A 12,388-nucleotide genomic window follows, 5' to 3' on the forward strand; every position below is an offset into this window, starting at 1 on the left:
GTGTATCAAACACACACACACACACACACGTCTCCTGTCAGAAACTCTGGTCTTTTTACAGCATCAGTGTTCAGCCCGTCCGACACCAACAGCTGCCGTGATGACAGATATATGATCGCCGTAATAAAACTGGAAAATGCCACATTAAGTGATATTTTATGTGATGCTGTTAATTTAAAAAGGTCAGTGGAACAAATCCATTCGGTCGGGTAGAACGATCAGCACGGAGCAGGGGGAAGAGAGCGAAGGTCGGTGGGCAATAAAGGACCAGACCGTGGTCTCCTGCTGTCGAACTCAGTGCTGAGAGCAGTGACTGGCTTGTTTAAACTCTAAGATAACGTCGTCTTCCCAGAGGGACGTGTTAATTATAACCTAGCCTCAGCTCCCATGAAGCACCTGCATAGCTCTTAGATCAACACGGTGATGCCCCAAGAGGTGTGTGCAAAGGCCAGGGGAGGAAGGGTCACATGAGAGGTCAAAGGTCGGGACGTCCATCCTCTCGTTCACCAGCAGCAGCTGAGGAGATGAGTTCAGCTCCGGAGTTTGACCGGAGACAAAACTCAGCATTAAACACATTGGTTCCAGAAAATAAAATCAACAACCTGCAGCATTTCTGTCAGTGTCTGGTAGGAGACTGATGTCGGACAAAAGACGGGTCTGTTTACATATCAGAATGGTTAAACCTCTTCTTCTGTTGCTAATGTTGAGATTCCACATGCGGCGGCGGTTAAAGCCGCAGTAATCAGTCGATTAGCAGGAAGCTAATTGGTAACTATCACCTATCAGTAACTTCATCTTTTTCCAGAAGGTCTCTTGTTTCAGCCTCTGACGTGTGAGAATCAGCTGCTCGTCTGATTTTTATTCCTCATCAAACCAGAAAACTTTCTGGAGTTTACTGGTCGAACTAAACGAGTCATGTGATGATGTCATTCATTAATGTTTCCCATTTCATAGTTTAATACTTGTAGATAAATCGACCGACGTGATCAGTGGCATTACTGGAGATTTGTTACTGTGATGATCACTGTTTCTTGTTTGGGTGGGAAAAAACACCACTTTGGTTCAGAGTGAAACATCAGCTGCTCCTCATCGGCTCCGACTACACTGGGTGTAGATGTCTGAGTGTATGTACAGGGAGAGAGAGATGGGGAGAGGACGACGTCCTGCTGTCTGATGTGGAGACTGTGCTATAAACTGTCACAGTGTCATCTCTCTCACTGCGTGTGGATTAAATGCAGAGCGCTGCATTGTGGGACTGTTCACAGAAAGTAGCAGATATGCCACGGACACTTGGGTCTGAACGTCAGACACTCTCAGGAAATGGCTGTGGATCACAAGTCAATGAGCATGACACCAGAATCGGTTTGACACAAGTGGAACCCACAGTGAGAAACATCAAAAACGGAGGTGGGATCTTGTTGTAGTAACACCATTAAAACCACCAGCACGGTTCTTTAAACCAGTGACCATCGAGTGAGCTGCTCTGTCAGACCTTCCAGACAGGAAGTGACACGTCAGGGCTGAGATCGATGCCTTCCTGTCGTCTCGTCTGCTCTCAGGTTAACGTGCTCTCATCGTCCTCTCCTCAAGTCCACAGCAAAATCAATCAGGTCTGTAGTGCCTGCTGCAGGACGGGTCGATGTGGAGGGTGAAATGATCCGTGATCACATCATCATTTCACAGATTGCTTTGCGTGCACTGAGGCTGACGAGACTGAAACTATTGTTCTGTGACAGTTTCAAAGGCAGAACCGCAAACTGTGGGTGTAATTTAACCACAGTCTGAGTCTAGATGTGGATGCAGAATAAATCCTCAGGAATCAATAGTTCTGTCCTGCAGGCGACGGGGATGAATAAACAGGAACACAGCTTGTTAATGAAGGAAACAACAGCAGCTCCTTCAGATCGATGGGACGTTTTACATCTGACAGTGAGGAGACTCTGCCAGAGACTCAGAGAAAGGAGGAAACCAGGCCAGAGCTCAGAAACGCTGGCTGCACACGGCTGCATGTTACAGGAGAAAGAGAACGGTGCTGAGCTCCAGACAGAAACAGACACAGCTCCTGTTTCTCCCTCAGAGCGCAATCGTGTCACTGAGCCGACAGCAGCTTCATGACGGGGCAGATGGAGCGGACTGTAAAACCCAGCAGGTCGTGTAGATAAAGAGAGCCATGACTGGGTGTGAGGACAGATGCTGGCCCTGTCCATGAACCCCGTTATGACAGAAATGACCTCCTCCGCCCTGCTGCTGGGAACACAGCCAGGGCTCCGTCATCAGCTGAGGACAAAACCTCACCCAGAGTGTGTCACTGGAAATCCGACCACAGCGAGTCATCGCTGCTACACTTCAACACTCGTGCACCCGCTCTGGCACACAACACGCTCAGCCAAAGGTCAGCTAGAAGGTTTGTGCAGAGCGTACAGCTCCGCAGACTCTTCTCTGCTTTAGTCTCCACACTGATATCATGTGTCATGCTGCCTCCGTTCGCTTTCACACACACACAGCTGGCACACCTGGCTCACACTAACGCACACAAAGTGCAGCATCACACAGATGAACCAACGGCTCCATGACGGTCTGAACAGACTGAACGGTGGGTCGGCCTGAGTTAGCCTCACACGTGTTCCTAATAAACTGACTGTACATCTTGAAGGTTTCCTGCGGCGTGGTAAGACCTGTACACACGGGGAGACAGCGTCCTGGTGACTCCGCCTGGGACAGAAGTCCAGCCAACAATCAGCTCTCCAGGAGCGTAAATCTGGACACGGAGCTGCAGTGAGAGCATGAGTGACAGAGAGTAAAGTGGACGCTGAGTGTGACGGATCATTTCCCTGCTGCTGGTCGTTTTCACAGACTTGAAGTGAAACTAAAGTTAGTCTGTAGGGAGGGCGATCGACCTGCGCAATGTGAGCACAGGCTGCAGAGCTTCTCTCGCCCGGTGGACGCCGGGCAGCAGACGGCCTGCACTGACCTCTCGCCACCTTCAGACCCACCTTCACTGTCTCATTCACATCTCAGCAGGAGCTCCTCACATCCTCGCTCCTTTGCACCAATCGGAGCCACTTTTACGGTTTAGGCCACATTCACAGAGACATTTAGCCTGCCTTAATTCAACACAGGGAGTTTGGTGCTGGTGCAATGGTTAGCACTGTCGCCTCATAACAAGAAGGTTCCAGGTTTGAATCCCAATCAGGGCCTTTCTGTGTGGAGTGGTTCTCCCTGTGCCTGCCTGGGATTCCCCCTTCTTCCTCCCACAGTCGACAGACATGCAGGTCAGTAGGTGTCAGTGGTTGTCCGCCCTGAGGCAGTCTGGCCACCTGTCCACACTACCTCAGGACCCCGCCTCTCGCCCAGTGTCAACTGGGACTGGCTCTGGCCCCTGGACCATCTGAAGCCTCACTGGTGTAAAGAATAATGTGCCTTTATGGCCCTGTGAACATCAGCAGCCTGTGCACTGCGTGATTTATCTGGAGATGATTATAGATGGCAGTTCGTCAGTGGACGTGGACCCACAGAAGACGCAGGACGTCATGTCGCAGCAGTTCAAGTGTTGAGAAGCTTTTATTTCCCCAACATTGATCAGAGTGAAGACGACCTCTGCAGTCAGGTGACGGATCGCCCCGCTGGAAGCTCATAAACCAGATGATCATCGGCTGGCATCACCACTGTCTTTGTCCGTCCCCCAGCCCTGTCCTCATGCGTCGTAAATAACCATTACAACCTTAATAAAACCAACAATTATTTTCTCTATCATCACGATGGCTCAACTGAGCTGCTTTTCTTACTTTAAAAGTGCACTGAGTCATTTTTCTGCAGCGCGTGTGTGCAGGGTGAAACAGTGTGGGACCGTCAGCTCCATCGTTCACAGTGTTCCTAAAGGGTTAAACATTAGTCTGACATGTCTGTGACTGGACGCTGAATGATTAGCTTGTATCAGTCCGTCAGGTTTTAATGTTCCAGCTCTGCTTCAGTCACCGGTGACCTCTGGGGGGGGTTTCATCATGTCATATCCCATAGCAGCTTTATAGTCTCAGCCACAGAGTCAAGAGTTTGCACAGGAACATTACAGCTTCAAACATCTGTTTCTAATATGAATCAAATATAAATATCCTCAGTGGTTCACCAGGGAGCCAGCCCTCTTTCTGTGGGGCCATTATATTCATGGTTCACGTCCTGTCTGCTCATCTTTTGTTAGTGCTGCTCAGCTGCCAACACTGTAAAACGTGTGTTATTCTCACCAAAAGCAGCAGAACAGACGAAACTGGTCAGTTTTATATGTTAACTTGATTATCTTGGATGTACTGACACTACAGAACAAGTAAATATCACTGAGTGTAGGTTCATCCGTGCTGAAAATAGTTCCCAACAAATGCACTACTTGTTTGTTTGTTCAAAAGGAACAGCTGTTTTAGAAAATGGCTCAGACTGTTTGATAAATACAACTATACAAGTGAATGCATCATCACTGCCAGTCAAAGCAGAGCTGCCTGATGAAAAAACTGTTTGGTGTGTTTTCTAAAAACTGTGACGTCGGTGCCAACAGGCTCCGGTTATTTTAGGAATCTATGTTCATAAATCTCCACATCTGAACCCATGACTTTCTAAGACTAGACATGACAGGGCCGGTCCTTTGGCTACACACCGGTGCATGTCGACATCGTGCTGACGGTGACTTCTGCCTATGATTTTATTCTTTCCCTGCACTTCATCACAGAAAACAATGAGCAGAAATGTAAATAAAGCTGCAGTAAACATGCCACGTCTGGCCCTGCTCTTTCACATCTTCTTCAACCTGCACAAATGTAATTTTCATTTTTTAATAAGTGTGTCAGGCAGATGTGCAGCGAAGCCGTGGCCTGTTCCTCACACTGATTATATTCACATCATCAGAGGCTACGAGGATGTCACTTCCCCCGACACTCCTCTCGTCTCACTTCCAAACACAAACCGTCACTATGAGCAGAAGCACATTAAAGCACTGACACAACAAGGAGAACAACAGAGCAGACTCTATGAAGTGTAATTGAGTCCTTAGGGTTTACATCGGCAGCTGGGGGGGGAGTGAGAACAAGTATCTAAATATTCATCTTTGACTTTTCATATTTAATGTCAGTGAAATCCCAGCAGGAGGTGAAGAAGAAGAAGCTGTTTATTCAGCTGCAGCCTCATTAAACTGCAGAAGAAGAGCGTGTTAACGACACAAAGTCAGAGAGGACGAGCGCTGAACAGCCTGCAGGCCGAGTGTTGCCCCACGGCCATGACACAAGGACACTGTGATGTTGAAGGTGTGTTCTAGTTCCCAAAGGACTCACCACTGAAAACCTGGTTCTGAAGGGGAACCAGTTCTAGGCTAGTAAGAACCTACTGGGCAGTTAGTCCACATCAGCAGTTTGTCAGTGAACAGGACGGCTGGCTGACAGCGGCAGCTTTCTATTACAATCTTCAGGGAAATGCCTTTTCCAACATCGGTTTTTAGGGAAGAATCACAGAAATACTCTTAGAAAATCTCTGACTTTAGCAAGAAGCTCCTGGGGGAAACCGGATGAGGGGTTTTCAAGTCAACGTCTGAGACCAGGGGCCTGTTCTTCATACACTGATTAACAGACCAGCAGGAGAACTTTGTTAATGACTTCACATGTTGGTTCTTCAAAAGTCTGGTAGGGCTTGTTGTCATGGCAACTTGTCCATAATGTCAGACCTGGTCGGGACCAGGTTGGTTCTTGGGCTTATTTGACTTCCCAGATTTAAACGTGGCCCGAACAGAGATTATGCAAAGTGACTGCAGCACACACAAGCTCCAGCTCATCCTCTGGCCCCTGATCTGTGACTGTCCTCCACCATGCTGTGGCCCTGGTCTTCACGTCTGCAGTCTGTACATGTGGAATCATATTCAGGCTCTGTGCTGAGTCGCTGTGTGCCCACAGTGAGAGCTGCCCTCTCTTCTTTCACATGCTAATGTCGGCATTGTCGTCTCTGCAGCCTGGTGCTGGTCTTCAGGCTGCAGCTGCCTCCTGCCTCCTTTATTGCTGCCCTCCACACCTCCTCTCTAATAAATCTCTTCTGTTTACCAGCAGCCCTTGGCCCCATAATCAGGTTAAAGGGCCCAGGACCTCAGGGGCCCCTGAGCTACTGCTGACAGGAGGCGTCAGGACTCAGAATACAATTTCACGGGCTGATCAGACAAGGGTTCACTGAGCGCTGCAGCTGGGTTTGTACCACTCTTGTCTTCTTTGCTTATTTGTCCTTTGTTCTCTCCTGGTCATCTTTCCATTCCTGAGCTTCTTCCACCCTTTCCTTCTTTGTCTCTCTTTGCCTGGACATCCCTTCTTTATTCCTTACATTTAATGATCAGTCCTAATCTAATGTAAAGGTTTAAAGGTTCAATTAGTCCACGAGGCTTCGTTCTCCACAAGTTTTCCTCCTGATGTAAAAATGTGAATGCGGGTCTTTTAAATATGACAAAAACAAGACAAATCCTGCAACTGCTTGACACTCGTGCTCACTTTGTCGACAGAGCCACCTAACTTACTGTCTAGATCTGGGTGGACAAACTGATCGATGGCTTTGCCTGTAAGTGAGAAAAATATCTGTGCAAACCTTTTGCCTCAAGGTCATCTTAAGTGATATTGTAGGAGAAGATTTTATGTCTTCAAATTGAAGTCCCACTGCTAATTTTAACATCTGTAACCACCTACGTGATCTCGTGGGTCGCACACATCACGAGCTGATCCTAAAACAGAACTCTGAAACGTTAGCATCCACCGTGTGTGGGGACTCCGACGGCATCTCTGATGAATGATGAGCCGCATTATTCTTGAACACTCACTACACAAAGCACCTTTCTGTTATAAATGACTCTTAATCTGAATGTATAATTAGAGCGAGCCGGGGCTGAGAGGCTGTGAGCTAACAAACACCAGACCAGCAGACAGCAGTCTGCCACACATGGTATTATTTCACAATTAGTGCAGGGATAACGTCTTTGTGGGGGGGGTATGATCACAGTGCTTCTCCTGAATAGGTTTTTAATGAATTCAATGAGGATCATTAACACCGTCAGACAGAGTCCACATGTGTGTCTCTGAGATAAAGAGGCTGAATATTTACCTCAGTCACACAGAATCAAACTGGTTTAACTGTGTTTATGGAGCAGGACAGAGGATCTGATGGAGACATGGGAGATGGAGTGGATCAGTGATGGTACATTCATGAAGGACCTGCTTCAGGTCAGTGGCTCCTTGGTAGAAGTGATGGGACCCGAGTCCCATCATATGCTTCATATCTTCAGCGCCTGTGCTCCAAGGTCGAGCGAGTTAGAGAGTGAATGAAGAGAGGGAGCAGCACCAGCAACACAAAGCAGTGAATCACAGAAATAAAATGTTATTTTCTGACAGTTTCACAGCAGTTACACTCTACAGCACAAATAAACACAACCACGCCAGGATTTTAAGTGGCCGCTCTGTCCTGGAACATGCGTGGAGCTAAGCCCCGCCCACCGTCAAACACACAGACTCCAGCGCTTAGCCTAGACCTCAACCATGAAATGGACTGACTGCAGTGAAATCGACCACTGTAGTCAGTCCATTTCATGGTTGGAGATCAAATGAAAACATTGCTGGTCAGTGGTTCAGTGACACAAATGGCATCATTGCTGACAGCAGCCTGTCGCAACTGCTAATAGCTGTTATTGGAAATGGTGACCTCTGGCCCCGAGCAGTGGCCCTTCACACAGCAGATGGAGCCTCAGACCTCTACCCCTCTACTTAAACACTTTAACCTGAAGGAGAACAGAAAGGGGAGGAGAGACAGGAGGAGGAGCAGAGCTTCATCACACTGTGAGAAGGCCAGGACAGACCTTGTTTGCCTTTCTCACTGCTCTATTCAGTCCATTGTAACTCACACACACACTTTACAAAATCTCAGATGATTGCAGCCTCACAAACTCTGATATTTTATCAGGAAAAGTCCCAAAATGTTACAGAATCACTTCTGGCATCAGAACAACAGCAGCCATGTTGCAGTGTAGCTGGCGGCGTCTCTGCAGTACGGTGAGTCGACTCCTCGTTCAGAGCTCAGTGTGGTCACCGTTGTGTTCGATACAACAGGAAGTCCTGTCTGGACTCAAAGCAGATGGATCCACAAACCACTCAGTCACTTTCCTGAAGCTCACTTTTTAAAAAATTCAACAATTTAGAGACAAGAAGCTCAATTTTAAATCTGAATGTATTATTAAAATGTAAATATTTAAAGTTATAAATAAGTGACAACAGCCATGATGAATGTGTCCTATGAAGGCAGCAGACTTCCTGATCCGGCCCCCTCCCCTCTCCTTCCTCTTCCTCTTTCTGCTGAGTAACATGTAATTGGACCCCCCCCCCCCCCCGGAAAGGAGGGGGTGTGAGTGACATGGTATTGCGCCCCCCCCCCCCCCGGAAAGTGTGGGTGGTGGTTGTGGTCCTTCCTGTTGAATTATTAAGGCAGCGCCCCCGCCCTCACCTCTGGCCAGTGGTGACATTTACACCCAGTGGTGGGACTTGAAAGCAGCACTGAGGCCGACAGATGGATCTGTTTCACCCCACAGTGCTGCATTCAGGGACGGCCAGGACATTCCACACACAGAAGGAGGACAACTCCTCAGGTGGCAGAAAAACCGGGAGGAAACACAGAAGAAGAGCCCTGTCAATGACCTCTGTAACACCAACTGAGGCTTCAGCTGAACGTGCTCCTCCAAACTCCATTCAATCACCCGCAAGCCTACACTGATGCAGAAGTAACCAGAACTCCTGCACTGACATGTTCGACAGCACTGAAATAAAAGTCAGCATCAAAGCAGAGAACGGGCTTTGGTGAACAAACACAGGTGTCGAGTTCACACTGCGGGCTCTTTGTCTCTGGTCTCCGTTACCCTGAAGGTTAGGCCTCTGCGGACAGGAGCAGTTGGCAACAAAGAAAACAGTTCTTTATTCCATGTTTCTCTTTCTCCTGAGAGGGGCAGGTCATACACTCATCCAGTGACGAACCCATTATTCCCCCACACACCAAAGAAGGAGGAAAACTACCCAAACTGAACACGAGTTGAAGAGACAACAGACAAAGGCCAAGCCTGAATTGATGTTACAGCCCGTCTCTGTGTGGACAAAACAAACAGAAACGTGGTTAGTGACGCTATTAGGTGAGAGGTACATGGAGCTTGACACAGGCAAACGATGAGGAGACACGGCACCCTGCATACAGCAGCAAGCGAACACATGGCGGAGTGAACAGCTCCGGTGTGAGGCCCCTCGGAGCTAAAAATAAAACCCCTGCTGTTCTGATGAGACGTATCTGATAAAAGTGACCTCTAACAACGTCATGCTGCCGTCTGCCAGCTCCCGACCTCACCGGGTTTTTACATCCTGGCCGCTGGTAACAGATTTTAAGGAACAGTGAAAACATGCAAATAGCAGCGAGAGGAAGCAGCCGGAGACGGAGGACAAGAGGCTGAAACGAGAGAAGGATGAAAAAGCAGCGCAGCTGTTCGGCTCTATCATTAGCAGCAGCACAGAGCCAGTCCACATTTTTGTGGTCTGGCCCGCAGGTCTCTGTGAGTCTGGACCTGGACCAGGACACCTCGAGATGAAGCCATGTTTCCTTTTAAGGAGCTGTCATGAAAACAGTTGCTGCCTTAAAACTCATCCAAACTAAAACAGTCTTTCTCAGTCAATAGCAGTTCAGATGAGTCCCTGTCTCCACCTCTGCAGCTCTACTCAGCCCGTTTCAGCTCCTCGTCATGGCTTCATGGCACATTCACACTTCGGTTCAGTCTCACATCAGGAACATATGTAGGCAGGTCTGTGTGCTGCAGGTGGTTCAGCGTCACTTCAAATCAAATCAAATCAAATTTTATTTGTGTAGCACCAAATCATATCCAAAGTCATCTCAGGACACTTTACAAAGTAAGGTCTAGACCTTACTGTTATCAATATTATTACATAGGGAAAACCCAACAAATCCCCCTTGAGCAAGCACTTGGCGACAGTGGGGAGGAAAAACGCCCTTTAACGGAAGAAACCTCCGACAGACCCCGGCTCTTGGTGGGCGGCCTTCTGCCTCGACCGGTTGGGGTGAGTGGATAGAGGAGAGACAAAAGAAGAAAAACAACAAGACACAACAATCAAACACTGATCAGGTCGATGTGGCTGGTGACTGCTCGTCAGAGACATAGAGCTCCAGGGCCAGGGCAACCTGCAGAAAGGTACAGGGAGAGAGAGAGGACACACTATGGGAGAGAGGAGACACACAGTTAGTGATGTGTAATGGTGGTATATAGAAGCATAGGGAGAGAGAGGAGAGGGGAGGAGAGGAGAGGAGAGGAGAGGAGAGTTGTGTTCCTCCTCTTCTGACCATGCACACTCAGACCTTTACTATAGGTGGCGCTGTGTCCTGTGTGAGGGGGGGCCCACAGGCCTGACATTACTGTCAGCTCCCTGCTGACCATCTTTGTGACAGTCATTTGATCTGGGTAGCATTCATTTCCATACTTTGAGAAGCCGTTTCCTGTTTTCCAGCCAGGTGGTAAAAACAGCTGCAGAGTGGAGTTTGAGTCCGACAGGCAGCACTCCAGCGCTGGCCAGTGAGTCGTTACCTCAATCAGTACAATGACATGGGTTTTTCTAAAAGGTCTTCTGGATAAACATTAGGAGGCTTCGCTTCTCTGAACAGAACCTCTACAGGAAGCAGGATGTTGCTGTGGAGCCATGCTGCGTGTTACAGCTGACTTCACTATGAACTGCTCATATGTGTACAGACAGCTGCCACTGGATCACTGTGACACTGAGGACATGTAAAAACATGAGGAGGCCCAGGCAGGTTCTGCAGCCTCTGGGTTCTAAGTGGATTTATGGAGGTCTGTGCTCTTTGGTTTGCTCCTCAGCAGGAGCTCAGAGAGCTCTGACCTGTCTACTGGTAAGATTGGGTATTTTTAAAGATGACTGTTACCTCAGTGACCTCTGTGCTACCTTGATTTCTCATTACCCAGAAAGCTCGGCGTTTGCCTCAGTCATCCCGAGCACAATCCACAGATTGATCAGACTGGAGAGGATCCAGCTGAGAGTTAACAGCGTGTTTGATCTGCTGCCAGACGTCTGATCAGAGAACAGCTGAGATGGAAAACGCTGCAGATCGGTTAAGTACTTCCTCTGATATTGGCGATTACTGTGAGGGCAGCGGGCTCATTCCTCTCCTCCGGAAAACCGATTCAGGCTGAATGGTTAAAACCTTGTTACTAAATGCTTCCTGTTACCTTCTGATTCTGAGATGCTGATCAGGTCCAGATGAGAACAAAAGCAGCACAAAGAGGAGGATGTGGTGCTTTGTCATGTACCTGAAGATTTTACATGTATAAGAAGGAAAAACTGAAAGGTGGAACAGAAAAGAGGCTTAAACCCACAGCAAACTCCTACTAGTATGTCGGTGCTTTAGGTTTACAGGGAGCTCCACATTTCTCCTGCAGTGAACAACCAGGATGCTACGAGCTGCTTCGTGCAGAGAGCAAACAAATCATCATAACACCAGTAAAAAACAGACGGCTCGACAAATGATGTCTCAGTGTTACACACGTTAACGTGCAGCCAAATTGTGCAACAAATAAAATACACTACAACTGCATTTCACATGTTAGCGACCACTCATCACACACACACAGTGGTGCCAGTGATCACCTACAGTCACTGAGGTTGTAGGAGCAGCTTATCAATCAGCTGCTGAACAAGCAGAACACAAACCTGCACAAATGTGGCGTCTTTGCTTGCGGTCGACAAGCTGAAGCCCCTGTTTTACCTGTAAACCAGCGAGTGCATGTTCACACATTGCACCGGCAACACGCTGGAGATGTGGCGCTGATTACACCAGACCAATCAGGGGCGATAGTCCGGCTCCGGAGCGGAAGGGGGGGCAGTGGAAACCAAAGCAGAACCCGGGACACATTCTGTTAGTAGTGACGTGCTGTGAGGTTGACAGCTGGTGAGGCACTGACTCCTTTACAGTCAGATTTACAAATACAAATGAACCGTTAACAAATTGTCTGTTAACAAACACTGCGTTATGTTTTATATCTCATATCAGCATTCTTCACACAAACGTGACCCATATTTAATTTGAGGTTAAAATTTATTCCAATTGAGCTTATTTCTAACTAGAAATAATAAAAGTTTATGGTCTTACCTTTACTTGTACACGAAATCCATTTGTCAGCTGGTATGTATTACAAACCCTTTTACCGTTCGAATCCAATATTAAAACAAATGTTTTCAATAAAGAAGATCCTTCTGGACAAAAATGTCCAGACTGTCTAAAATGTTTTGATTGAAAGTCCAGATTTGCGAATTTTCTCAGCTTGGAAATGTAATCT

Source organism: Monopterus albus, unplaced genomic scaffold, assembly GCF_001952655.1.
Source record: "Monopterus albus unplaced genomic scaffold, M_albus_1.0 scaffold334.1, whole genome shotgun sequence".
NCBI lineage: Eukaryota > Metazoa > Chordata > Actinopteri > Synbranchiformes > Synbranchidae > Monopterus > Monopterus albus.